At 44.8% G+C, this 27482-nt stretch overlaps 1 long non-coding RNA gene across 1 annotated transcript; it reads left to right on the plus strand.

The window, feature by feature from the left end:
- The first annotated feature begins 2940 nt into the window (after positions 1-2940).
- Positions 2941-7409, plus strand: LOC104871292. The gene is made up of 4 exons (XR_782804.3): positions 2941-5786; positions 5879-6021; positions 6162-6257; positions 6732-7409. It is a non-coding gene; the product is annotated as an uncharacterized LOC104871292 (long non-coding RNA).
- Positions 7410-27482: the final 20073 nt, after the last annotated feature.

The following is a 27482-nucleotide window of genomic DNA, read 5'->3' on the forward strand; positions in this document are numbered from 1 at the left end:
TGTGTTAGATGCAAGTGTGACCGTGAGACGCATTATTGGGTATAAATGAAATAAGAAGAGGTGACTTCCTGTTGAGTATCACTTCATACTGGAGTTAGTGCTTGCAGCAGCTACCCTGGAGACAGACAAGGGAGTTCTGGCAGTGCTCCCCTCAGATGCTAGACTGTTACAGTGATGTGGGCTACTATGTGGGTCGCAGTTCTCAGAATCAGTCTGTATCCCCATCAAGAGATGACTGGACAAAGAAATGTGCTACAGTGGACCCTTGACTTACGGACTCCATTGGTTTCCGAGGGCTGGTTGTAACTAAGTCAATGCAGCCGAGATCTGGATGTTTACCTGGGTACACACTATAGATGACCAGAGGCAGAAGAGTCTTGCATTAAACCTGATTAACCCAAGTAGATCATCTGTCTGGGAGTATCTGAGGGTCCACCGTATTCGTCTACAGTGCGGTGCTACTCAGCCCTGAAGAAGAAGAAACTTGAATCATCTGTAGGAAAGTGGATGTCCCTTGAGACTGCAGCGTTCAGTGCACAGCTTCTCTTATATGAGAAACCCGAATATAAATCATCTCAAGAGCTAAGGAAACTAGAGAATAGGAAACACGGAGCGAGGTCTTTGGTAAATGGAAAGGGGAAGGAGAGAGGAAGGGAAGAGAACGAGGAGCACTGTGCACACGGACCAGCTCCCCGCCGTGAGCGGCATCAAGGACCGCAGCCCTGCACCGATAAAGCACCGTGAACCAAGACACCCGCCCTCCTCACCACGGCTCACCACCCGGCCACGGCCAACGCAGTGCGTTGAGCGCAGGCTCCGCCTCCTCCGTTCCCAACCTTGGCTTTCTTCCTTAGGGCTCTGCTGCTTCGCAGCTGCTGCTTTTCTCCCTCCTTTGCACCTTTCAGCTCCTGGTCCCATTTCCAACTCTCCTTCCTTCTCTATCTGAATCTCAGTCTTTCTGAGAGAGAAGAAAGTCTGGTTCTCTGGTAGTTGGTTTGAATCTTGCTGAGGAACTCTATTCCAGGCTGCCCTTTTGGCTTCTGGCCAATGAGTGGATCATCCCCTAGGGAGTCAGAACTCACTCTGAGCCTAAGTAGGCAGGGACTTGTAGTCATGTTTCTTAAGGGACTTGTGAGCTGGGCATGCTGGTGCATGCTGGGTTCCAGGACTCTGGGAGGCAGAGGCAGGAGGATTTCAAGTTTAAATCCAGCCTGGAGTGCTTAGCAACTCAGTGAGGCACTGTCTTTAAATAATAGTAACATTTTTTTAAAAAAAGGGCTGGGGACATGGCTCAGTGTGAAGGCCATGGATTTAATCCCAAATACTACAAAGAAGGGAGAGTTGGCCTGCGGAGCGCTTGGAGGAGCATAAACTCATTCTTTTATCTTTTTTTTTTTTTTTCTGCCACAGATTTTAGCAGAGTTGGGAAAAGACAGAGCATTTTAGACCTTTGCAGTGAGAAGTAACGGTATAGCACTCACATGGTGTGAGAGAGAGAGAGAGGCTTCCCTGCGGTCATTCCCTTCTTCCTGAAGGAAAATCCACCCCCTCCGCATCTTCCCCCTCCTTTCTGCCTCTGCGCTTGCCCAGCCTCCAAGGACTCGCGGGCATCCACTGTGTCTAGGACCTGACTCTCCTAGCTCGCCGGCTTCCCTTCTGCCCCTATGGACTCTGCTCAACCTCTCTCTGGTGCGGAGACCCCGTGAGCACCGTGTCACTGCGCCAGTGTTTGGAGCTCTCCCGAGACTGCATTCGGCCCCACTCACAAAGCGTGAGCGGTGAGGGTCCCTTCATTGTCCGCTCGCTTGGGCATTAGACAGATCTGTACCAGCATTTACCTTCGGGGCTGATTGATTCTACTACTCTGCAGCTCAGCAGGAAGAGAGATGCAGCTGACATCCACTCGTGGGCTTCTTGGCAGAGACGAATGCAAATGATGTCCGTGGTCCTCACTGATTAACTTGGCCAAGAGTGCCGGGGGCGGGGGGAGCAGTTCCTTGTTTATTAGTAAGTTATTTCCAGTATGTCTTCGACCGTTTACATCTCTGGTTTGCAACTTCTGCATGATCCATCCTCAACAGCAGATTGTTTTTATCTTTAACTGATGAGCTGAGTGAATTTTCTGAGTACTGTGGATTTTACATCGTTGTGAAGGTCAGATTTTAACTGTCTGCACCTTGAGCTTTTGGATCACTCAGGGACACAGGACAACATCATTCTTAGCTGAAATGAGCTCCTTTCTAGGGAGGAGGTCACAGGAATGAGCCCAGGGCCTTTGCACTGACTTATACCGCCAGCCCCTCTCCCTTTTCTTCTTTAGGAGAGAGTCTAAATTTCTCAGGCTGGGCTCAAACTTGCAATCCTCCTGCCTCAGCCTTCCAGAATGGTGAGATTACAGGTGTGCACCACCATGCCTGGCTTTAAAATGCTCTTTTATTGTCTGTGATGTCAGTCTTCTAGGCTATCTTGTACATGTCTAGGCCACTCTTCCTTGGTTTTGTTTTACAAAGCTTCTCTTCTTTTATTATTTATTGTTTTTATTATTTAGAGGTTGAAGTACTTGGAACTTAGTACTAAGCCCTGTTCTTCATCCACATGCTGAAACTTGCCACTTTGCATCTCTCTGGGTGGGTCCTGCCTTCTTGTATCTCCATGTATTTATGCAAAGTGTCAGTTTGGGTGATTCACACCACGCAAACTGTGTTCATACTCAAAGCCAACATATTTCAGAGTCCAGAGGACTGTCTGCAAACATGGGAATACAGCAAACATTCTTCCATAAACTTAGAGAAATTCTCTATTTGGACCATGCACGGTAAAGTACAATGAGGTGTTTGTGCCAAAATAGTTGATGCATTTGTATCAATTCAGATTTATTATCTACAAAATTCAGTGTCTCTCTCCTGTTGACAGTACTGAATAAATACAGTAATTCTTGAATCTTGATCTTGCCGTTCCTGTAACCTTCCTTCTGTGTTCTTTCCTACAACTGGAAGATTATAGCTGATAAAATCCTAAATTTCCATACCAATAATATATTTCGGTTACATTGCAATTAGTTATAGTATGATATCCCTAAATTCCCTCAAACACATATTTATAGACTATTTGTAAGCCAGATAAGCTCTAAATCAGTCAATTTTATAACCAGGTATAGCTAGCTGATTTCTCAGATGTTTAATTGCTCTGCCACCCTTGGGATGATTATGTCCTCTCCTGTTCCTATAACTTAAGGGACCAAAGAGCTCATGGGAAAGCACTCATCCTACTGACAGATAAAGGACGGAAGAAGCCAGCAGTGACATTGTAAGGTAAGGCTAATGTGGAACCCAATCTGTCACCTAGATGCCCCTTTGGCCAGCTTCTCTAGATGCAAGACTGTTTGTGGAAGATGAACTTTTGAATAAAGAACAAGAACAACTAAAAATGCTATTTTGTTTCTCCCTGGAGCCTTCGGAGCCAAAAGCACCAGGCATAGAGTCCCCAGGGGTGGCCCTGCCAGGGGTAACAGCAGCCCTGGCAGGGTCCTGGCACTGACAGCCGTACTGTGAATGGACACAGCTCACTGCAACCACGCTGGCTGCCCTGCCCTGGGTCCTGGGCATGTGTATCCCATGACCTTTTCTACAGCCCAGAGAAGCCTCCGCTTGGAGGGCAGTGGTGGCACAAAAGCAGCTGTGGTGGCCTTGTGGGCAGTTGACACAGCAGCTGCTGCTGGCCGGCACTGGTGGGATTCAAGACACAGAGGATCAGGGACAGCCTTGGTCTCAGTGTACAGGACAGCAGGCCTCTGTGGGACCTGCTAGGCTGGAGGTCATTTCAAGGGCAGGAGTGGCCCCTTTAGTGCACAGGAGGGTAGACCTTGACATACACTGCTGGCTGACACTCCTGTGCTGTCACAGGTGGACAGGACAGGTCATATGTGTGCCACGCCCACGGCCACACGGGCCAGACCCAAGTCACTGGCAGGGCTGCTGTGACCTGCTTTCTGTGCCTCTGCCTCTGGGTGATTGAGGTCAGCGCCGGTGTCTGTGGCACAATCAGGGTTGACGCGTTTGGGGAATGTGAATAAACTGGAAAACGTTCCCAGAGCAGATGGACCGTCCACAGTGTCTTTAGGACAAAGAGCTGCCGCAGGAGCCCCCAGGCATCCATCTGCGTGTCTTCTGCCATGTGACCCTGCCCGGCCACAGTTCACGGGATGGGGACCGAGGGCCGACACAAAGGCCGCCCATTTAGAGGCCACAAAAGGGCTCCTCAGTAAGGACCGTGACGGGCTGAACTAATCAGCCGCTCCTCGACGACTGAGTGCTGGGGACCCGGAGATTTGGCAGGGAGGAGAACAGGACGAGGAGGACAAAGAGGAGAAGAGCAACAGGGCACGCGGTGAGTGGTGCTGGCACAGAAAGCCTTTTCTCCTGGACAGCACTCGCACTCCTGCAGCTCTGTCAGCACAGCCAATGCGCTGAATGTAAGTGAAGAGACCATTGCAAAGCCAAGAAGAGAGGAGTAGAAGAATTCAGTTGGTGGAGCACTTCACAGACACATGAATGATCGGAAAATTCTTAGGTGTGTGTTTTGCTGTCTTTGTTTTCGCTTACTTTGCTTGTGTGAGGAAACGTTCACAGTGGGACAGGCAGCTGACACCTCAAGACGTGTAATTCATGCCCGGGAGGACTCTGCGGCTAGTTTTCTGCCATTCTCAGTTCCGTGGTTGTTCTTCTACTTAATCCCTGTCCCAAGTTCTCTCATCCTTTCAGAGAGCTTCCTGGTTCCTCACTCGTCTCCGGATGCATTTTTAAGATAAATCTGTCAACCTGAGGCACGGGCAGTGCGGCTCTGCTGGTGGCCACCTAACTCAACAGCAAGTATGAGGGCGGGCAGGGAACAGACAGGGTTGTGTGTGCAGACTCAGAGGCACATCTGAGTCTGTTTTCTGAAAAATACAAATGGCCTGCAGGAAAACTGTGAGCATCTTCAGTAGCTGTTCTCCCAGTTTAAGGTGTCTCCTTTTTAAGGTTTCTCCTCCTCTCCCCATCCACTCAGCTGTTCTTTTCCCTCCCCACAGCCCATCCCATACGACTCCTATTAAGAGAGCAGCCTGTATGACCCAGTAACACCCCAGGCACAGAGGTGCTGATGGACAGAACAAGGCGCTCACACCTTCCTGCCAGTCTCCCCCAGGAAAGAACCGACCACCCATGGTATCCACAGGTTCTCATTTCCAGCACGGACAGATGTTAGGCGCTAAAGGTCAGCGTGGTTTCTGTAGAGACTGGCTGAAGGAAAATGGCTCGTCTCCAAGCAGGAGCGTATACAGCTCATGCCTTCAGACTTCGACACTTCTCTTAGCTGCCAGAAATATTACTTCTGTAAAACCAGTATTTATTTATTTATTTTTAAACTTTCTTTGTTACACAGTAAAGAATACAACAATACCTGAATCATACTTTAAAGATTCACAGGATGACAGACCATACATTACAGTCCAACTCAGGAAAAAAAAGATAAACAAGAAACCACAGTTCAGACATAGTAGACTTAAAAGCTCAAGAGTTTGCGGACAGAGGCATGATGCCTAGACCCCACCCCCTACTGTTAGTCTACCCTTGACTTGTGGTACACGTCTAAATTAAGAACTGCACAACTTTAATTTTTCACAATAATGTCACAGAACCCAAAATAATATTTTTTAAAAAAACAGAGAGAAGAGATAGAGGACGCCCTATTCCTATCAGTGACCACCATTCAGTTCTATCCAATGAAGATACCTTCTTTTAAAATGTGTAAGACCTACAGATTACACTCTCCCATAGCCTATATATAAGTGACAAGCAACAAAGGAAAGTAACAAAAGTTTTTTCTTTCTCTTCTTTAGGTTTATGAGATCTGCACGGGTGCCAAAAAGTGACATGGTTTGCAGCTATACAAGCTTAACTTTCAGTATCCTGGTTCTTTTGTGGCCCTTTGGCTTGACTAGACCAGTTTTTGTTAGCTACTGGTCTATACATGCTGTCGGAGGTAGAGTGAAACGTTTTGCCATTGAGGAGAATGTAGCAAAACAGGAGAAATGGAAGAGGAGGAGGAGGGAGGGAAGGAGGGAGAGGCATCAGAGATAGAGCTCAGAGTTAGGGATTTTTTTTGTATTTGTTTTCACTCAGGTGCCTTGAATTAAAAAGTAGTGAGACATACTGTACTAATCCCTATTAAGAAGATTAACAGTGCTGTTTCACATACATCACAGCTTCTAAAGACGTGTGAGTATGACATACCTCATTTTGGGGATTAGTTAACCCTTCATAGCCTAGAACATACGATAGCTCTGTAAGAAAGGACTGCCCAGTGTCACAAGCAGACCAGAAGGCAGAGTGAGGTCAAAGGATTCTGGGAGCCCCACCATAAGCCACAACTCACTCAGAACCTGGTGAGTGCTTTCACTCCACTTTAAGCCGGTGTGCTGGAAGGTGCACTTCCAACATGCAGATAGATGTATTTATTTGCTTATTGGAATTTTCTAAACTAAAAAGCCATTACAAGGTAACACTACCCAAATGAAATTAAAAACAATCTGTATATAAAAATACGGGGGGAAACGCTTTAAGAAAAACATTAAATTTAAGACTTAAAACCATTTTGAGGACTGCCTCTATGCAGATAACTTACAAGCCACTTAAACATGCATGCCAGGGTTGCCTTAACCCCCTCCCCGCAAGCTAATGGATCGTTTTCAGTTTGTAAGGAAATGCCTGGTGCACGTGTATATGGAGAAGTGTTCCCCAGCCTTGTCAGCTTTGGTTGACTACACAGCCTGCAGCCCTGCCGACTCCGGTAAAGCAACAACCATATCCTGCTACTGTGTTCAAAACTAAGAAGAAGTTCTGGTCCGGACCCTGGACAATGACGGGTTGATGGATCGGCACCTTTCTGAACATGTTTAACCAGCTGATTATTTGGAAAGTGGAACTGTTGCTTTGCAAAATCCCAATTCTGGTCCATCAGATCAGTCTTTGACTGACTTCCCTTTTTGTAAGAATGCTGTGTAACCTAGCGTTCAGCAGTGTTAAAGCTGTCAGTCTACACCTCAGCAATTGGAGCTCTAATGACTTTTTTATCTTTTTCGTAAAATTAGAAATACTTAAACGACCTTACAGCAATCTGCATGCACTGTCTTTTTATTTTATTTTTCTAGTACCAGGGATCAAACTCGGGTCCTTGCACTTGCGAGGCAGGCGGTGGCACCACTCAGATGGATCCTCAGCCCTGTGTTTCTTTTCAAAACAGGATTTTTTTTAAAGTCCCTAATAATGCTTTTTTCCAAAAAAGGAAAAAAAGAAAAAAGAAAATCAAAGTTTAATTAAATTCTTGACTTGAAAAGGACCTTTCTTTCTTTGTTCCTCTCTCCTCTCTCCCTACCCTGCCTTCCCTAACAAAATCTGTTGGGGAAAAAAAAAAAAATACTTGACCAAATGATTCTAAGTGTATTTAGAATAATAAATAAGACTTATCAATAAAATCCTATGGGGGAAAATTATGAGTGAGGCTTTTCCCTACTAGATATTGAATTGTACTATAAAGCAATACTAATTAACACTCACATTTTGGGAGTAAACTTTAATCTGAATAATTTTCCATAACCACATCAAAATTATCCTAAAAATTTAAAATACATTTTTATTACCAAGATATCTTATCAAAACATCCCTAAAACAGGTCATTAAAATGTATTTTAGAAATATAATCTTGTATTGAAATTATCAGTTTGTAAGTGATTGAAATATTAAAATCCTGAGGAATTAATTGTAATGCAAAGACTAAAGATTTTTTTTAACAATTAATTGATCTTTCTTTTAAAAGAAAGAAGTTAGATTGCTAAACAGTTTTAATTTGTAAATAAGCAAAATTTGTTTATATGTAAATCACATATTACATGTATTTTCTTCATTACCTCTCTGTTATATACAATGTAGTAACTGCCAGGAAATCTGGATTTTTACAACCATTCGCATATATTTTACCTTAAACAAATAATAGTAGGTGAAGCTTGAAACAAAAGCCATATGTTATGTATTTGTTTTCCTTGTTAACAATTTTGTAAATGTTGTAGTTCTATAATAAATGTAGTAATAATTAATTTAAACTGGAAAAAACAGAACATCTACATCAATGGAAAGATGTACTAGAAATGCTTAATCTCTATTTTATCTATTTTATGACAATGATAGATAACTTCTGTTTTATTTGATACTATACTGTTTGTAGTTAAAAAGTAAATCTGTATTAATTTTATAGTCATGTCAACTTGATACAATATTTAGAAAACTTGTCATGTTATCTTCCCAGAGTATATTTGTCCTATCGTTACTAAGCATAGTTATAAATCTAATCCAATAAATTTGTCTTTGAGAGTAATGAATATATGTTAATAAATTATGAGATCTGAATATCTCCCCCTTCTTATATTTATTGTCTTGTAGTAACTACTTTACCCCCATTCACATATAACTGGAGTAGCCAAGAAGTGTACAAAAGTAGAGGTGTCTATCTTTTACATCTTCAGATAAGCGCCATTAATAATTAACTCACTTATTCATTGAACAAAAACACAGTAAAATTCCAAAGGAAATCAAAGCACTGAGACCCAGACTGTTTAATACACACGTGGACTCTCAGTAAAGGCACAGATTTTTTTTGTCTGCTCTGCTTATGGGATCAAGTGTTTATGGGCAGAACAGAAGACACATGTTTCTGTGAACTGCTGCCCAACTTCATCAGTGTTTTCTTCCTCGAGTCGTGGGTCAAGGCCACAACCTGGCTGACGGGCCGGGGTTGGCTGCTCACCCCCTGGTCGAGAGCCCTAAGGAGCTTCAGCGCAAAGTCTGGGGAAAAGGACTTTTCCAAGAGAGAGTGACGGTCCGGCAGCCATGGTCTTCCCCCTTCCCAGGACACGACGGGCCCACCCCTAACCACACATCCACGGGGAGACTGCACATCTCTTCCTTTTCATTGTTTTAGTACACGTTTGCAGCACATAATGTTTATACTCATCCTTCTCCATCTTATTCCTTTGAGTGGTTGGGCCTTGGCTGATACCTCAGCGTGTCTTTATTCTCTTCTTCTTCAGGAAACCTCCTGTCTCCTTCAGTGTTCTTCACAAATTCAAGCAATGTTAATCAAAACAAAAACCAGAGCAGGGGACGTTCTCCTCCTCTCCTCCTAAGTGAAGACGCAGTGAAGAACTTCTAGAGATCTATTTAGAATTCCTAAGCGCTAACAATCTGGTCAACGATTACTTGTTATCATCTTTCCTTTATAGTTACTTCAAGAATTATAGTTTTAGACCTAAGAGTGTCTAACTCAGGCCATATGAGGAAAAAAAAAAAAAGTAGATCAATTTTCAGTCCAAAGCTAAAACTTGGCTTAGTGGCTAGTTGTGATTCAAGTGACAACTGCTTTGCACGAAGGCACCCGTGTGAGACGACAATTGTGCCGAGTCACTGGGTGAAGCACCACTGCCCCGTAAAATTTATTACCAATCACGCAAGGCAGCACTTGCAGTTGCTTCACACAACTGCAGCGCGGTTTCTCATTTTCTTTCCATGCGTCTGTAACACCTGGGTAAAGGTAACCGAACTGCAGAGTTGATTCACTTAAAAGAGAAGAGCAGGATGTATTATTGACCCTGCAGGGACGGCGTTGGGCTTGCTTTGCTTTTTAAAAGCAGGCTTTCTCTCACTGCAGGCCTCGGGGAGCTGAGCTGCTCAGTAACCCTGCACTGTATGGGCTGTTGCTCCCTTGCTCCTTGCCCAGAAGGACGCTGCCTGTGAAGAAGGATTTGAGCACGCCACGCCAGGGGGATCTGGGCCCGCTTGAATTCTTCCTCCAGCCCATCACATACACATTTTTCACACCTAGAGTCATTTGTTTGCATTGCGGAAACATAAAACCATTTAAGAAATGGGGGATGAACTAATGGTAAGAAACTTCCCATCCGCATTCAATATCTCACAACGTGTGTGGTGAGCAACGGAGTGATTTATCTTACTCTCCTGTGTTTGGTTCCCGAGCTGGCGTCCTTTCCTGCCGATGGAATTCATCTGCTGTTCTGCTGTTCTGCTCGCAGGATGCAGGGAGCGTGACAGGAAATTCAGAGCAAATGGACCGGAAGCACTCTTTCCCCTTGTTTTGCCCTTTCTTGATCGTTTTTGTCCAGATATGAGGTCAAAGGTATCAAATCGCAGAAAGTATTTTCGCAGAAGCTTCAGGGTCAAGGCCATGAGCTAGGGACCTGAAAGGCAACGTTTGCAGTCTCCATCCGCCTGCCACACATCTTGCTGTGGTTAGTTCTGTGCAAGGGGTAAGGGGCCCACAGCACACAGTTAAAGGGTATCATATAATGCTAAGTACTGCAGTTGAAATCACTCCACTGGTGTCCTAGAAAGACGCTCAGAACCCAGGTGGCTCTGGTTGGTGCTCATCTCCTTGAGAATGCAGTCCCTCCAGAAGATCAGGAGCACCGTGGCTCGCCCTCACATGGTGTCGCTTTATGGCCAGATTCTGAGCCCTCGAAATCCCCCCTGGATAATTAATGAAGCACTGCCTGTCCAGACAATGTATGTTTATTGGTCCCTCTGAGGGAGAAAAGAAAACAAGTGCGGAAAGGTGAGAGAGAGGGTGCAAAAGGACTTTGGGGGAAGAAACCAATCAGCTTTCCTGTCCTGGAAAAGGGCTGGGCTCCTCTTTTGTTCTTGCTCCTAGTGATCTGGCATCCTTTTCTTCTCTCTCCTCATTTCTGCAGCCTCCCTTGGGTGGAATGATAGCAGGACAGCCAATTAGGGAGACACGGGGCGGGGTAGGGAGGAGGGGGAGGGGAGAGGGAGGAAGGAGGGGAAGAGGAGGAGGGTGCGGCACAGCCCTTCCCTGTCTGCAGGAAACCATGTCCAGCTGGAAGGTGACTATAATTGTGCTTCCTTTTTCCTTCCCCACGTCCTCTCAGTCGAGTTGCTTGGCTTAAAGCTTGTGGGCCACTAGGAGCCAGATCAGCACGAATAACCCACCCCCCAGGTGGTTTGAATTAATGTACAGACAAAGCCCAAGTATTCTGCTAGGATTAGCCTCTCTAGTCCAAGCCCCGCATTTACATCAGCCTTTCTTTAAGTGTGCACCTCAGACTACCTGCCCTGAGGGCTGCCAGTGAGGAATGAAGGGGCAGACAGGAGCAGCACACCTCAGACGGCCCAGCCCATCGCTGAGGGTGATGCTGGCTGGGCCTTTGCGACCGTACCATGACTGGTAAGTCACTGCCTGCATCTTGCAAAGTGCTTTCACGGACCCTGCCAGGTCCGCAGGCCAAACTCTCCAGAGGTTTTGTTTCTTGTGTTCTTTTCTGTGCTGTTGTGCTTTCCTGTGCAATCAGCCTAAAACCTCAAAATCAATAGGTCTTCTCACAAGAAGACTGGTTAAACCAGTCAGTTCTGAGGAAGAAAATAAAACACTGGAGACTGGAAGTCCGAGGCTTCCTCGTGGGGAACCGTGCGTGAAGGACTAGGTCTTACCTATCTCTTTGACCAGTGCGTGGAGCAGGACTGAGCTCAAACTCAGCTTTGCTGCTTTGTCTCAGTTTCCTCATCTGTAAAACAGAGCTAATGAAGTACTCACCGTGTAAGGTCGTTGTCCGGTTAAATGAGTTAATACAGGGAAAGTGCTAGAATGGCCCTGGTCTCAATGACAGCGGTTACTCTGCACAAAGCTACAGCTCCATAAACCCGCATATTAGCTGTCAAACTTAAGTATGATTGTCGTCCTTTGTTGCCTTCCATGAAGAGGCAGGATAGGTATTGCCGAAACGGGCATGAACAGATGTCATGGTGACTCTTCATTGGAACTTTTCGAGCGTAGCACTAGTGACATTTGGGGACTGGCAACGCTTTGAGATGGAGCCAATGTCCTGTAAATTGTAGGCTTTTTTTTCCCCTCGCTATCTCTAGCCTCCACCAGTAGTGCCCCGCTCCCCAGTCAGAGAAAAATGGAAGTGTTTCCATCTGTTGTCCGGTTTTTCTTAGTGGATGGTGCAAAATCAGCCTTCCCTGAGATCGCCTTACATCCGCCGGTGTATGGTTTCAGACATGTCCACAAATACCACTTCCTCACATCTCCCTAGGGCGAGGAAGGGCAAGTAATCTATCCTGGTTCACAGCTCCCGAGTTCCAGCTGAGATGAAGCGGCCACCTAGGGGGCTCTCAGGAAGACTGCTTCACGTGTTCTCCGTGCAGCGATGCACTCGCCGTCTCTGTCCCCGGCGTGCCCCACTGCTGATGGGTGCACATGGAAGTTTTGCACTGCCTGGCACTCTCTGATGGTTTCCTTACAAGACAAGCGCTGTACCTTTAAAGTCTTGCCCTTGCCAGATAGCCTTCTTTCTAGAAATCGCTCAACAATAGCGAGGCGGTGTGCACACTGTTCTGTTCCCCGGGAACAGGCCCGTTTGTTCTTTCTTTGGACACTCACCAGGCATCCACCTCCGAGCGACTGCTGTGCTACCCACAGGGGACAGTGAGCCCCTGGGACGGACAGCCACCCGCCCGAGCTGACGCGCTGGTCAGGGATCTGGCACACACCCACAGGGCAGTGGAGGTGCCTGTGCAGGGATGTAGATGAGGGTGACAGAAGGCAGATGCGGTGTAGGAGATACAGGCACAACTCCTCCCAGAGGGAAGAGACGAGGCTCTCAGTACCAGTGATGGTGGGCACTCGAAAGGCAACCCCAACCCCACCTATTTATCACCAAGTGCCAGCACTGCGAGGAAACCCGAACACAGAGGCAGTAGCTTAGAAAAAGAAAAGGCAGCTCATACGCTAACATCTTTTGTCTTGAAAGAAAATCAAGTAACAAGTATGCCATACAATGGCCACCACTGGCCCTTACTCGGTCTTGTAGGATAAGCAGAAATCCCAATACTAAGTGCTTCCTAAGCCCAAGGCATTGCTCTGGGCGCTCTGCACATGCAAATTCCTTTAATCTTCCCGGAAATCTGCTGAAAATCTGCTGAGATCGATACTGATGTTCTGGCTCTAGAGAAAGAAACTGAGGCACAGAGAGGTTAAATAATTTGCCCACGATCTTACCGCTAACAAAGTACTAGAGCCGAGATGTGTGGTGATTTCCTTCACATGCTGCGTAATTGTCACTTCCAGCCCAAGTAGACTAGGCCATGGGGAACGCACTGGTGTGGAGTAGCTCCACGCTGGGGAAACCCAAGAGTTCAGCTTTGATGGAAGAGTCTATGTGAGCAGTAGCAGGGGCTAAAGCTAACAGGCCAGGAGAGAGCCCATCGTAAAGGGAATGTGAGGTCTTCCTGGGGGAAGCTGACCTTCATTCTGTTGGCCTGGGGAGACAATGGAAGGAGAACGACCCAAGCTGAAAATTTTAAGGTCATCAGTCTGGCCTTCACCAAAGAGGCGAAAGACCATCACAAAGATGCTTTATGAAATGAAAACTGCTGATATTTACTGCCATTTTTTTCTTATTCTTTTTCCCCCCAAAGATACTGAGAGGAAGAAAAAAAAACCACCCTGTCTTAAATACTAAAAAGATACAGCTGCTTTGGCTAGCCTACATGAGCAATCCTTTATGCTGTCTTCTGGATAGTACGCATGTGGGTCTACTCAAGCCCAGATTTAACTGGATTTAAGTAAGAATCTGAGCACAGTCGTGCAGAAGGCCTGACAGAAACAGGAAAGTTTAAAGGGGTCAGAGAGGGTGCATCCCATGCATTCTTGTCGAAAGCAGCCTCCTGCGTTCCTCACCTGCCTATTCCTTCCTCTCTGGTGAGGAGCTGCTCCTGTGTGACCAGAGGACAGACCGTACATTTGGGGCTCTAATACCCGACTCCTCCCACTCCTGCCCTCCCTGGAAAAGGTCAGCAGTTTGGATTTACTTCTCTTGCTGTCTATGCCAAGCTCAATGAAAGTGCTTCGTTCTCCTTCTGGCTCTCATAAATACCCTGCCCCACTAGCAATGTAACTGTACCTCTGGAATATGGGCAGGACATTTGCCCCATTTTCAGAGCTCGATGCTTTACCTTCCACTTAGGGCTACTTCCCTGCTTTTTGAGGAAATGCTCAGCAGGCAACAAGGAATACAGTTGTGACCACAGGATCTGATCATAAAGGCTTCACAGCCTTACAGTTACTAGGTCTCCTCTACTCATGAAAGTAAGCCGTGCTTTTCAAAAAGCAAAAACTACAATGCTTCATTACAACAGCAGCTTCTGATTCTACTCTCTAAAAAGAGATCTACTGTTGTCAAAGACAGATAGAAGTGCAGGTGGCAGCAGAGAGGACGAGGTGCGGACCAAAAATACAGAATTAAAGAAAAAAGACTTGGCCTCAGGGTGCTGAAGTATGGAATCCATCACTGCTCAGATGACAGATGCACGAAACCCCTGCACACCACACAGAGTCCCCGCTGAGCTAGAGGAGAGCCTCTTCTGGGAGAGGACGCTCACGTGCCTGAAGCAGCAGCAGCAACAAGTCTGTGCATGGAGGACCAGAAGCTCGGCGGAGTCGCTGGAGCCAAATCTGGCTGGGTCACGTTCTTTAACAGCCCTGAATGTTTACTTGTAGACAAAGATGCAACCAGCTACAACAGCCTGATGCCCCTCATCATGGATCACGCCATCAACACCTCTCTGCTTTGGTTCCACCCCTACCCAGCAACTTTCTGATTACAGTTTGGCTTTCCTTGCCATTTGCCCACAGGGTGGATAGAAGTACTTGGCTCTCTTGGCAGGACTTCGCTTCTCCCTGAAAAGGACCGGTTGCTATGCGGAGTCAGCACGAATTAGCTTCCACTGATTGGGTGCATCAGGCTGTAGGAAGAGGAAGATTTATTCAAGTAGTGACTCTCTGAGCCAACAGGGGTTTCTATGCCAACATGGGGTTGCCAGACACAGCTTGGGATCCTTTGGGTAGATTGCCTGCCCTCCCAGCCTCTGTTCCTTTCCTCCCACTTGCGCATCTAACCAGGCGGCAAGTCCTAGGAGCTCTCTCCCCATCCATCACCATGCTCATACTTTCTTCCCGGGATTTGTGTCTTCACTTCTCTTGCCAGACTAGCAGCTCCCAAAAGCCAGCGTGGGAACCATCTGCCTCAGAATTAGCAGTGTGTGGAGACAAAACATTGAAAAGCTGGGGACCCGCTCCAGATGTCCTTTACCAGAATGTTCTGCGGGGGTGCCCACAAACCTGTTCATAAGCTCCCAGTGAAATTCGGATTCATAGCCAACTTCAGAATCACTATCTGGATGAGTGCTTCTTAACCTTCCCTACAAAATACAATCCCTCTTAAAAATACTAACACCCAGGCTTTCCCCTGGAATAATTAAGCCCTAATTGTTGTGCAGGTGAAGTATGGGCATAGGTTGTACTCTAGAAGTGAATGTATGGGCTGTGAGCACGGTACCAAGACCAGCAGCAGCACCTTGCCCGGAACGTGTAGAAACGTAAACTCGCAGGGCTTTACCAAAGGGCATCAGAGACCTGAGCCTTCACAGCCTTTCTGATAGATTCTAATGTCCCTTGGCTTAGTCTGAGATGCCTGCCTAGTACCTGCAGGCTTTATCCATCATCCATGGGATTTTCACTGTCCTTGTTTCAAGTGTTGAGAGCTCTGAACTACTCCCAGAGACCCTTCGCCTGGCATCCACGGCCCACAGCGTTTCTGGCCACCGCCACCTCGAGCTGTTTGTTTCTGAGCCCTGAAGGCCATGGGGGGGAGCGTGTGCCACATCCTCCCCACACAGACACATCCGGTTTGGCCTCTGATGCTCCTGGAGGCTGCGTGGCAGGAAGGAAGCTCTAGGGTGCCCGGGGCTGGGGTAATGTTTTGTTGTCACTGGAGGTGCTCGTTACATAGATTCCCTCTGTGGGAATTTCCTGTCTGTGTGTTTTACTTAATAATAATAATAATAATAATAATAATAATAATAATAATAATAATAATAATAATAATAAACAGTTGCCAAAAGTCTTTTTAAACTGTCCTTCTCCAGTTTTTCGAATTTTGATTCCGCCGGAGGTGATGGAGCAGGTGATCTTCCAGGGACAGGGCTGGCTGTGTTCACGATTGATTTATTTCAGTTTTACCTTTGTGATGCTCTGAAATGGGGGCTGTTACCGATGCTTTTTATCCCTGAGGAAACAAAGAACCCGAGGACCTGCCTTAGTTCACACAGCTGGCGAGTGACAGGGTGGGGACCCGAGTTCAGCTCTCTGGCCGGCGCCTGTGTCTTCACACTTCTCTTCCACGACTGTCAGGCATTCCTTCCCGGAAGTGTATAAAAAGTAACAGTAGTTGTGGTTTTCCTTATAAGTCCTCTAGGAGAAAGCACCGACTTACCTTCTTAATTTTCCTACCGAAAAATTGTTTTTCATTGTTTCTTTGCTAGGCGGAAAGCTGATAATCAATCAGTCAATGCAAGGCAGGTTCACATGCTGAGTCCCTGATGGGTCCTTTAAAAGTATGGCAGAGGCTGCTCCGTGCCATGAATTGCAGTGTCCCCTGAGCAGGAGTCAGAGGAGCAGCTGGGCGAGCCAGGGCAGCGGGCAAAGCTCCCGGAGGCTGTTGGCCCACTGCCACTGACACCACACCGAGGAAACTTCTGGTATAGACGCTGCCGCACACAGGGAGAGTCCCAGCCTCAGGATTAGTGGAACCTAGAAGGGACTGCGGGCGTGTGCAATGACAGAGGCAAAAGAATGACAGAGGACTCAAGGAGTCCTCGCTTTACAGCTCAGAGTCGGGCCATGACAGCCAGTGGTTGAGAGCTCACACTGATCTTCTTTACCAATTTTTGTGGGTCGTCTGATCATCTCATCCAATCTATTGACTCCGTGTTCTTCGTTGTGCAGCCACCTGTTGAAAAGAGAGACTTAATGCAACCTTGGATTAAGGTGGGTTGTGGAAGACAGCCTCGTAGCCACGAGTGGAGGGCAGGAGAAAAGGAGAAAAGAGAAGGTGCTCAATGGAAAGCAGTAAAGGCATTTAGAGAAAGCCTCCTGCCCCTCATCTCATAGTAAATGATTTTATACACTGGGCGGTGCTATTCTGTATAGCTTTAGTAACAGAATAAATTTGAATATGAAATGAAATAAAATTAAGATCAAACAGTGGAAGAGGACTCAGGCTTATGAGATCAGTGGAAGTTTGTTCCAGTTGTAGGTGGACTTACAGGGAAATTAGAAAGCATCTGAGACTCATACTGTCTCACAGATCCTGAGCAGTTCAATGGGCCAAGGGTTCACTGTGCCAGCTGAATTCTGCCCTGGTTTCTGATGAAATCCACAGAGTTTCTCATTTTCCATATCCTCTAATCACACATTAGGAATTAGAATAAAATAGCAAGACAATAATTCAGGAAATGAAACTCCAGATGAAGCAGACCGTATTACCCAATACAGATTCTTCTTTTCTTCTTCAGAAGAGGAAAACCCTGAATTTTTTTCAAGTGTGGACCTGACCCCTTACTACAGAGGGAATCCTGATTTGAGCTAGCACTGTCCAAAAGAAATATGGGGAGCCATATACACAATTTAAATTTTTTAGGAGTGATATTGTTAAAAATAGTAAGAAGAATCAGGTAAAATTAATTTTAATAATATATTTTATTTAATCTGCCATATTAAAATATTATGTTATCATATAGTCAATATAGAAATTAATTAATGAGCTTGTATTATATTTGTACACATTATGTTTCAATCTTGTAGATTTTTCCACTGTTAGCGCATGTCATTTTGGACTAGCCTCATTTCAAGTGCGTAATAGCCATGTGTAGCTAGAGGCCACTGTATTGGACATTGGAGATCTGACCCAGTTGACAAATCCCCCAACAAGTATGTGTGGCACGGGTCTCCTATGGCCCATCCAGATGACAGTAAAGATATTGTCCATTTCCAAGATTTCTCTTTTTCTCTTCTGCTGGATAGGAGCACAACAGAGTTATGGTCCAGTGAACCTGTCAGCTTGGGAATAAGAGCATAACCAGCCTTTGGATGAAGCTGCACAGAAATCAGCAAAAAGGAAGGACTGAAAGACGTTGGTGGCAATATTGGTGGCTACTGATCAAAATTAGTTTGCTGTGACTCTGGACTTCCCTTCACGGGGATGGTGATGGTCCACGTTGTTTAATCTAGCTGACGTTACTTGTAGTCAAGAGTCCTAACTATAATCATCTTGTGAGCTGAGATGTGAGCATTCTTTGGTCTGCATTAGGATGCTCCATGAGGTTACAGAGTAATAGAGGAAAACCTAACTTGCACGGAATTGGAGAGAAACAAGTTTGCAAAGCACTTGAATTCCCTGTAATTTAATGTAATTTTTAAATGAACAATAAAATAGCCATATGTTTTAGTAAATATCATCTGCAAAGCAAGCATATTCACTTTCTGTTTCTCAAGCAGGCCTTTGAGTCCTGAGAGTGAGAGAAGCCTAGGGAGAAAATGCGTCCTGTGTGAGTTTAGGAGAATGGTTATCTTTATCAATCTATATGAACTACACAATTATGAAGACAAGGGAGAGCTGTGCAATAAAACAAAGCCAGCAGTGCTCAAAGAGATGGGATGTAAGTGTGGTTCCACTTTAAGTTTCCCACTAAACGCTAATTAGAACATACATTTCAATTAGAAGTAGACTGCACTTCAGGAAGCGAGTTACTGAACGACCCAGCATATTTTGATGTCTGCCAAGGCCAGAACTCCCAGCCTTTGGGGACAATGAACTTTTAATGATAATACATTCCCCTCTTGTGCCCGTTATTCCTGGATAGCTTGGCGACCTCTGTACTTACAGTACTCTGGGGACCAGAGTGGCCATTGTCAGAGGAGGACACCAATTAGCAGAGATTGCCTGGAGGTGGAAACCCGGCCTCAGAGGAAACACCTTTGACCTTTCACTGTCTTCATTGCTAATCATTAGAAATCAGGGAAGCATCTGGCTTCTCCCACACCATTTCTGGTCCCAATAAGTCAAAAACTATTCATCTTCTCTAATTATAAAGGTGACAATAAAGCAAACTCTCCGTGTACGCGAAAGAAACTGTCCACCTTATGCCACTTGTAATGGCATTTTCTCTCCTTCAGTAAGTCACTTAGCCCCTAGAGATAATCAACTCAGAATTTTGCACAGGCTCTTAATGGTCTCTTCCAGCACAGGGTAATTACCCGGGGCTCCATCAAAGCAGACAGCAGACCATAGGCTGCTGAATAATTCAGGGCTGCATGTTTGACTCCTACATAGATGTAAAGGACAAACGTTCAGTTGCTGTGTGAATCACACACCTTTTGTTTTTCTTTTTCTCGCTCATTTAGGATCTTGAGTCAACTATTTTTAAGCATTTATTATTTGCTAAATACTGACCTAGACATGATTATATCATGAGTAAGACAGTAAAGTCCAACCCAGGGAGAGGTGGGGTCTCAAGGGCAGGGAGATTGGTGGGAAAGCAGGTTAATTCCCAGAAAGTGCTGCAATACCCCTGGAAATCTGAAGAGGACAACAAAGGTTTTTCTGTTGTCTTAAAGTGTATTTTGTTGTTGTTGTTTTGATTTGTTGTTGTTGTTGTTGTTTGTTTTTGTTTTTCATTTTGTTCTGGATAACAGAGGTCTGCATCTTCTATACTTTTTGGGGAATCATCCAACATTTAATTACCTTTCTGACTACGTGGTAAGTTCAGTGACTTCATACTGATTCGTCAAAGATGAGAAGGAATTTTAATTTTGCTTGAAAATAAAGCATTTTTGAGAGCTCAAAAGCCAATATTTTGTCACCAAAGCATTCATATAGTGGTGTGAAAGCTTAGATTCCAAGAGCCAATTTGGAGTAAAACCCAAGTCTCATTATTATCTGATGTATGACTAACACATTGCTAGATCTGTTTCTCAGTTTATTTAAAAGAAATTTCATAGGAGATATGTGCATGCAATTGGTAATCTAAATGGGTAGATTTATTGTGAAGATTACATAAATACATTTAATAGTACCTGATGTAAGCATTGGTGATATTTTGTCTCCATACTGTAGTATTGTATGTTACATGGTATTTATATTTGAAAATCAGGAAGGTGAAATTTAAACATAAAGAAATTCTTCTTGAATATTCTTAGAAAGTTACCTTTTGGGGGTCCACAGTCCACCCCTCAGCATTTCTAGCACTGTTAACTTTCCTTCCAGGTTTGGAACAAATTTGTGTTTCTCTGAACACCAAGCAGCACAAAGGTATGCATGGAGAGGCCAGGTTGCTCACGTCACAAGTTGTTCAGCATTAGTGTCATGCTGAGGGCATGAGGGAGGGAGGCTCACCTCAAGAAAGGCAGCCTCCATCATCCCCTGTGGTGACTGAGTGAAGTGGCGGGCAGGAGTTGTGATCAGATTCCTCCTTTCGCCAACTCTTCCTACTGTCTTTCTTTGCCAAGACCGGATGGTCCGATGCACAAAAGTCAGATGGAAAAGGATGGCTCTTTACTAGCATCTGGAGAGGCAATCCTGGTTGTCACTGGGAAAGAGAAATCAACTGAGTCACATCAGATGGAATAGTGCTTCTCTTCTAAGTGTCAGGTCACTATTCCCCCTGTCTTGTCGAGGGCTGCAATACTAAGGCACCACTGTTCCTGAGTGCTGCGGGGCTGCACTACTCTGGCTGCCTCCAGAGCTAACACCTCGCTCCAGGTCACAGCCTCAGCCTCCCGGCTGCTCTCTCAGTCCCTCTGCCTTGCTCTCACTTCCCACAGTGGCCAGACTGGCCTTACAGGTCCCTCTTGTTTATATCTTAAAACAAGTCCCCATTTCATTCCCAGTGAAACCCAGAAATCTTTTTTTTAAAGAAAATAATTGTTGAGGCTCACGCTATGGTCCATGATGGTGAATCCACCTGGGTGTGTAAACATGGTGTATTTTGCTATTGCTGTGTGGGGTATTCACATACAGAGCGCTCTGTACGTCTTGCTGATCCATTGTGCTGTTCAAACCACCTGTATCCATGCTGAATCTGTCTAATATTCTATTAGCTTTTCATCAGATGTTGAGATATCAAACTGTAGATTTGCCTATTTCTCTTCTCAAGTTGATTCTTTTATCATTATACAAAGTTCACTTCTATCTCTAGTAGTTTTCTTTGCTCTGAAATCTATTGTCTTAGTCTATTCAGGCCGCTAGAGCAAAATAGACTGGCAATTTCTGAAAAGCAGGTATTTGTTTTTCACAGATCTAGAGGTTAAGTCCAGGATCAAAGTGTTGACACATTCGGCGTCTGGTGAAGGCCTGTTTCCTCAAGGTCAGTACCTTCTCTGTGTCTTCACGTGCTGGAAGGAGTGAGGCTGGTCTCTGGTCTTCACTTATAGGGGCACTAAGCCCGTCTGTGATATCTCCACCCTCAAGACCTCATCACCTGCTAAGGCCCCGCTGCTTAATATTGTCACATGAATGGCTTTCATGCCTGAATTGTGTGGGGACACAAGCATTCAGACCACAGAACGTGCCTTATCTGATACTGATGCCCCTCCACCAATAATGGGGCTACCTTCTGATAAACCATCATCAAGTGAAAATACCAGAAATCAAACCTGCATTTCACATACCCAACCTATTGAGCATGGTAGCCTAGCCTTCCTTACATATGCTCAGAAAACACCTTAGCCCACAGTGGGGCAAAGCAATCTACTGCAAATCTGATACAATGGTAAACAATTGATTATCTCATATAATTTGTTGAATACTTGCTTGCCAAAGTTATTGATATCACAGAATACTATAGAACATCCATAGATTAGAAACTAAATCTGCCCCGTGTCCCATGAGTGAGCACTGTCACTAGCCCCAGGAAAGACACAAACTTGAAGTGTAGTTCATACTGATGTGCACTGTTTTCATGCTGTCATAATGTCAAAAACTCATTAGGTCCAATCATCAAAATTTGTGAGTCATCTGTATTGATAATCACTTCTACCTTTTCAAAGTCAATGTTCACACAGCTTAACTCTTTACCTTCTACTTTCAACCTAGCTGTTATTGAATTCAAAGTGAATCTCTTGTAAATAACCTACAGTTAAGGCATTTTACAGATTATATTCTACCATTTTCTGTATTTTTCTTGCCGTTTATTTATATAATTACTTTTTATGCCATTGTAATATTTGTTCTCTGTTTTCTTCTTGTTGTAATATTTTTTGTTATATAATATCCATTTGGTTTGTTTTTAAAAATCTCTTTCTTTGCTAAGATTTCCTATCCTTTAATTTCAGAACAAATTGCTATTTTGGTAATTGTTTGTTGAATTGTTTTTATGTTAGCTGCTTTAATATTCTTGTCAGATAGTTCCAGCATCTGACTCATCTTTGTAGTGGTATTGGGTCATTGTTTTTCTTATGTCACAGTTCTTGGGTGATTTTTTTAAACATATTCTGGTACATTAGAGAGTGATAGAAAGCAGATTTTTGGCAAACTTGACATTCGGGGATTGACAGATTCTAAGAGGTCTGAATTTCATCTGTAGAAGTAAGGTTTCTCCAAGGAGACCACTGGTGACTGATGGATAGGCCATCCTTGGTTTGTTAGCCCCTTCCTGATTGGCTATGTTTAGAAATAAAAGGATGGTGCTAATTGATTAGTTGCTAGAAAAGCATGTTCATTGAAGTGAATTGTTTTGATTCCCAGGCAGTTGTTATCAGAGCTATCCTAGCAAATGACCAGTGTTTGCTCAGCAGTGTAGAACATTTTTTCTCTAACTTCAGTTCCTTCTTATTAAATCTACTCCCTGCCCCTACATTGTAGTTATCGCTTGCTAATGTAATATACATTCACTTATGTGCTTTGCATCTATTGTCTGGATTTCCGTGCTAGGGTAGCATTATTCATTATTGTTTCCTTGTATATCTCACGTTCTAGAACAGAGCCTGGCAACACAGTGAATGCAAAGTATGTGCTGAGGGATGGAATGTTTAAATAGCGCACACCCCAAGCAAGGATAAAAATTAAGCCAGTGACATTTTTCCTATCCATTTCTTTCGTTGTGTCGTTGTGTCTTTCACCCTATCCTCTGCTGGCATGAGATGTATATATGTTAATCAACACTTTTTTATTTTCTTGGGTATATACTTTTTTAATCCAGATATCTCATTTGAGGTTGAATCCAGGATTTGGGGAGCCCTTTTCAAGAAAAAGAACACACAATGACAAATAAGAGAAACTGCTGCAGAAGGGGGCTATGCTCATGGAGCCCCAACTCCTGGGCTGCATTCATTCTGCCTGTCATGTGGAAAAATAAAACGTCACTCTCTCTTCCTTCTGTTGTTGAAGAAATCTCAGTAGCAAACAGGAAGAAATGCTGATAGTTCCCCAGCATAAGCTACGGTGTCAGTAATAAATAAGACTAAACTAAAAGGCAAACAGAAAAACAAACAAAAGAGGGTAGCTGATTCTGTCAACGGGATACAAGTGAAAAAAGTGAGTTTCCAAGCCATTTCAGGTTAATTACGCTGAAGCCCAGTGTAGACCATGCATGTCATGATTTTGACAGATTAACTTTGGCTGCCACAGAAACTGATACTCGATTCTGTGCTGAGCCAAGGGATTGCTTCAGTTTTTTGACATGCAACCCAAATCCTCTTTTTTTTTTTTTTTTTGTTAAAAATCAAAGGATGCCCGGAAGAGAGGAAAAAAAAATGGGGAACCAAGAAAACTGATGTAAATAGCAACGTGAGGAAAAGAGAGCTGGAAGACTTCAGTGAAGTGTCCCCGGTCCCACTGAGTTCGCATTCATCTCTCTGCAACACCCCACTCTCATCCAGAGAGTCATGTGGTGCTTTGTTCAATCCCTTGTTTAATAGAAGTCTCCCCGCAGGACTGGGAACTTCAGAGAAGCAAGGCCCTGTCCAACTCCCTCCTCTCTCTCCCCCACACTGGCAATGTATCTGGCATATAAAAGCCCTTGATAAATAATTGATGTGTGCCTTCATTTTATGAATGAATAAATGAATCAGAAAAAAAAACTTGGCTCTTTTTAAAAATCCTTCACTTGGCAGAGCGTCTCCCTATTCTTCTTGCTTTATTTCACTTATTTCTACACAAGATTTCCTTCTGTTCTTAGGCCTGGGGCTGTAAGATTTAAATCCCTTAATGGGAAATTCCCCTAGTACCAGCTTCCTTAATCGAAGCAATCAGCCCATAGAGACATCTACTCTGTCCTACCTGTTATGCTAATTTCCTTTGTAAGACATTAATAATTAATGCAGAACAAGAGCAATTAAAAATATTACTGTGTGCTTTCTTTACCTAATGTGAGAATAACATTGGCTGAGCAGCTGAAAAACAGTTGCTATTTTCACAGGAAATCAGCGAAGTTTTGTTTCTGAAATGTGTGCTTTTGTTTGCTTGACATGTTTTCCACTGTCAGAGCACCAGTGATTTTCAAGGTCTCGGGGACAGAAACACTCTTGTCTCTGAGATCAGTAATTACCATCCACAGGGCAGAGAGCTGTACCATTCACTTCTCCATCGTCCACAGAGGAAGTGTTAGAAGATGCCTCTCTGTTTTCAGAATGTGCGTTTGACAGCAGAAACCCTGTTGGTAGCACTGCCCACACTGACGCCGTTGTTTCTTTGAAAGGGTCTTCTCTGTTGCATATGTCTTTTACAGTAATACGCCTGAACCTTGAGTTCAAAGGGTCACCTCCCCTTTCACTCAATTTCTGGGACTTTGAAACACTACAAATTCATAGCCCATTTCAATCCCAGTAATTCTGGTTCTCAACAAGTTTCCTCTTCAACATCTCCTTTGTTGTCTGCCCCATGTTGTATTTCCTGCCACGGACCTTTCCTGAGGTCATTCGCTTTCCCATGGCTGGGACAAAGTGCCTGATACCTGCAATTCAAAGGAGAGGTTTATGTTGGCTCATGGCTTCCGGTCTATGTGGGATGGATCCAAGACCAAAATGGCACCATGGCAGGGCATGGTGAAGGGGAGCTGCTACTCCATGGCAGCCAGCAAGCAGAGAGAAGGGAAGAGCCTGGGACAAAAACACCCTTCCAGGGAGTTCCTCTGTGATCTCCTCTTCCGTGCAGGCCCCACCTCCAAACACATCAGACTTTTGGAGGATATTTTAGGTACCAACCAAAGCATCAGCTAACCATGTGTCCCATTCCTGAAAGGGAGCTGATGAGAATTCTTCATCCACAAATGTGATTATGGATGATAATAAGCTCTTCTCAGTTAATATTATAATTTTCCAGGAGACTTTGGAAATATTTTCACTTTGCACATATGATTTGCCTCAACATTCACAGCAATCTTGTGAAGCAGAACACGTGGCTGGAAATATTTCCCTGGTTTTGTAGATGAAAGAGACTACAGTTCCAGGGACTGAATGATTCGCTGACGGTGACACAGAAAGTAGCCGAATCAGCGTTTAAACTAAGGCGAACCAGCTCGGTGTCCAGGACAATCAGGTAATAAAGTTTTAAGCAAAGCAGATGGCCACAGGAGAGACTGAGGGTATGAACCAAGTTTTCAATGCTTTCTTTTTTTTTTTAATTTATTAATTTTATTGAGTTTATTGGTACATTTTAGGGATACAGTACAGTTACATTCATTGTTGGGATCATGTACCTCTACATGGCAAGTCTTGATTCTCATTTTTTCCCCTTACCTCTGCCCTCCCCTCACCCCCTCCTCCCCTCCCCATCTACAAACACTTTATTTTCATCTTTTCACTCTCTCACTTTTTTTCTTTTCCCTTTTTGTTCTTCCCCTACCCATCACACCTTCCCTGCACCTTTAGCTCCTTTCTTCCCATTTCTAAATGTCAGTAATCTTATTAGAATCTTATGCATTGTTGCAGATTATTCACACCAGGGAAACTATTTGGTATTTACACATGTGTGACTTATTTATTTCACTTAGGAGTATATCTTCAATATGTATCCATTTTCCTATGAATGAATCAATGCTTTCTTAATGCGCCCCTCTCTGATTCTTAACATTTTTTCTCTTCCTTCTTTGGCTCCATTATATTCCCCTTCTCCTACTCTTGTTCTGACAGCGCCTTCTAGTTTTCCAAGCACTTCCTTTTCTCTCTGTGCCCGGTGCAGAATCCACAGATTCTGACCCTCTTCGTTGCTCATTCCGCACTTCCTGTGGATGTCCTGTTAGGTCCTTCCTCGGTTGTAACTATGATAGTGTCTATGCTGGCACTTCCCAAACTTTACTGTTTGGGAAAACAGCAGAAGCAGGAAGACCTCTCAGTTTCACCCCACCTTTTCCCCGGAAGCAGCTCACCCTGAGTCGGTCAGCATTTGCCCACTGCCCTTGGCCCAGTTACAGTTCTCTACTAGGGCCGCCCTTTCCATCAGTCCTAGCACAGGAAACATGCAGGCTGAACCATTTCTTTGGGGCTTCCTGGTCCTAGGAAGAAGGTGCCTGGGTCATGTTGAATTTAAACGACATAGATGTGTGCGCTTTCCTCTAGTCAACCCGCCTCTCATTCTCGGAGCCTCACCCCGAACCCAGGTGAGTGAGGCCAAGACATTTCCCCTTCCACCCTCGTCAGGGTGAGCGTCACGTGGACAGGAAGAGGCGGTGAGTTAAGGTGTGAGCCGCCCTGGGCCTGACATCCTGAACTCTCAGTGTTAAACAGATTAAGCATCCTTGGTGGCAGAGAGCAACCTTTACTGCCCTTCACACCAACACGTTTATCAAGGCACGTGACACACTCTAGCCACCCAGTGCGGTCGTCTACACACAGGCCGGAAGGATGGACCGGGGGGACCAGCCCAATCCCAACCTTTATAAGGCACACGTCTTCCCTCTGTACAGCCTCAGACAAGGCATTCCTGTGTTTTCTCAAACCGACAACGGAAAATCATAACCAATCTTTCCATCAAGGAAGAAATATAGAAGCTTTCTATTTTCAGCTTTGTTCCCAGCCATCACTGCAGGCCCGGTGTGGTCACTTGTGAGACAAGAAGAGCTGAGAGGAGCCTAGGGCGGCAGAGGCCAGGTCCATTTCCAAGTGGTCGGAGGGGATTGGGTGGGACCCATCATGGGTGCGTTTCTCTGCTGCTCACAAGGCAGCTGTGCCTTACCTTTAACACCGGAAGCCCCACACCCCTGTTCCTCTTTAGTTCCTACGGCGCTACAGGCATCAGGCTGTGCACTTTGTACACTTCCGGGGAAAACAAGATGTCATACTGCGGCTCCAGCCAGAAAGGGACTGAAAATTGTACCATTAGACATTGGTGTTCTTCAAAAGCCCCTCTGAGTTCTCCGTGGTGAAGACCTTGTGAAGACCATTTTCCTAGCACCCGCCATTTTCTATGACCTCTCCCTCTTTTACTGAAGCTATTTTTAACCGAATGTGCCCCACTCATATATTTTCTGTTTCTTTCTTGTAGAAAACAGTTTATTTCTTTGTGGGTTCTGTAGCCTCCTTTCAAA

Source organism: Fukomys damarensis, unplaced genomic scaffold, assembly GCF_012274545.1.
Source record: "Fukomys damarensis isolate Sample0158 unplaced genomic scaffold, DMR_v1.0_HiC HiC_scaffold_3, whole genome shotgun sequence".
Lineage (NCBI taxonomy): Eukaryota > Metazoa > Chordata > Mammalia > Rodentia > Bathyergidae > Fukomys > Fukomys damarensis.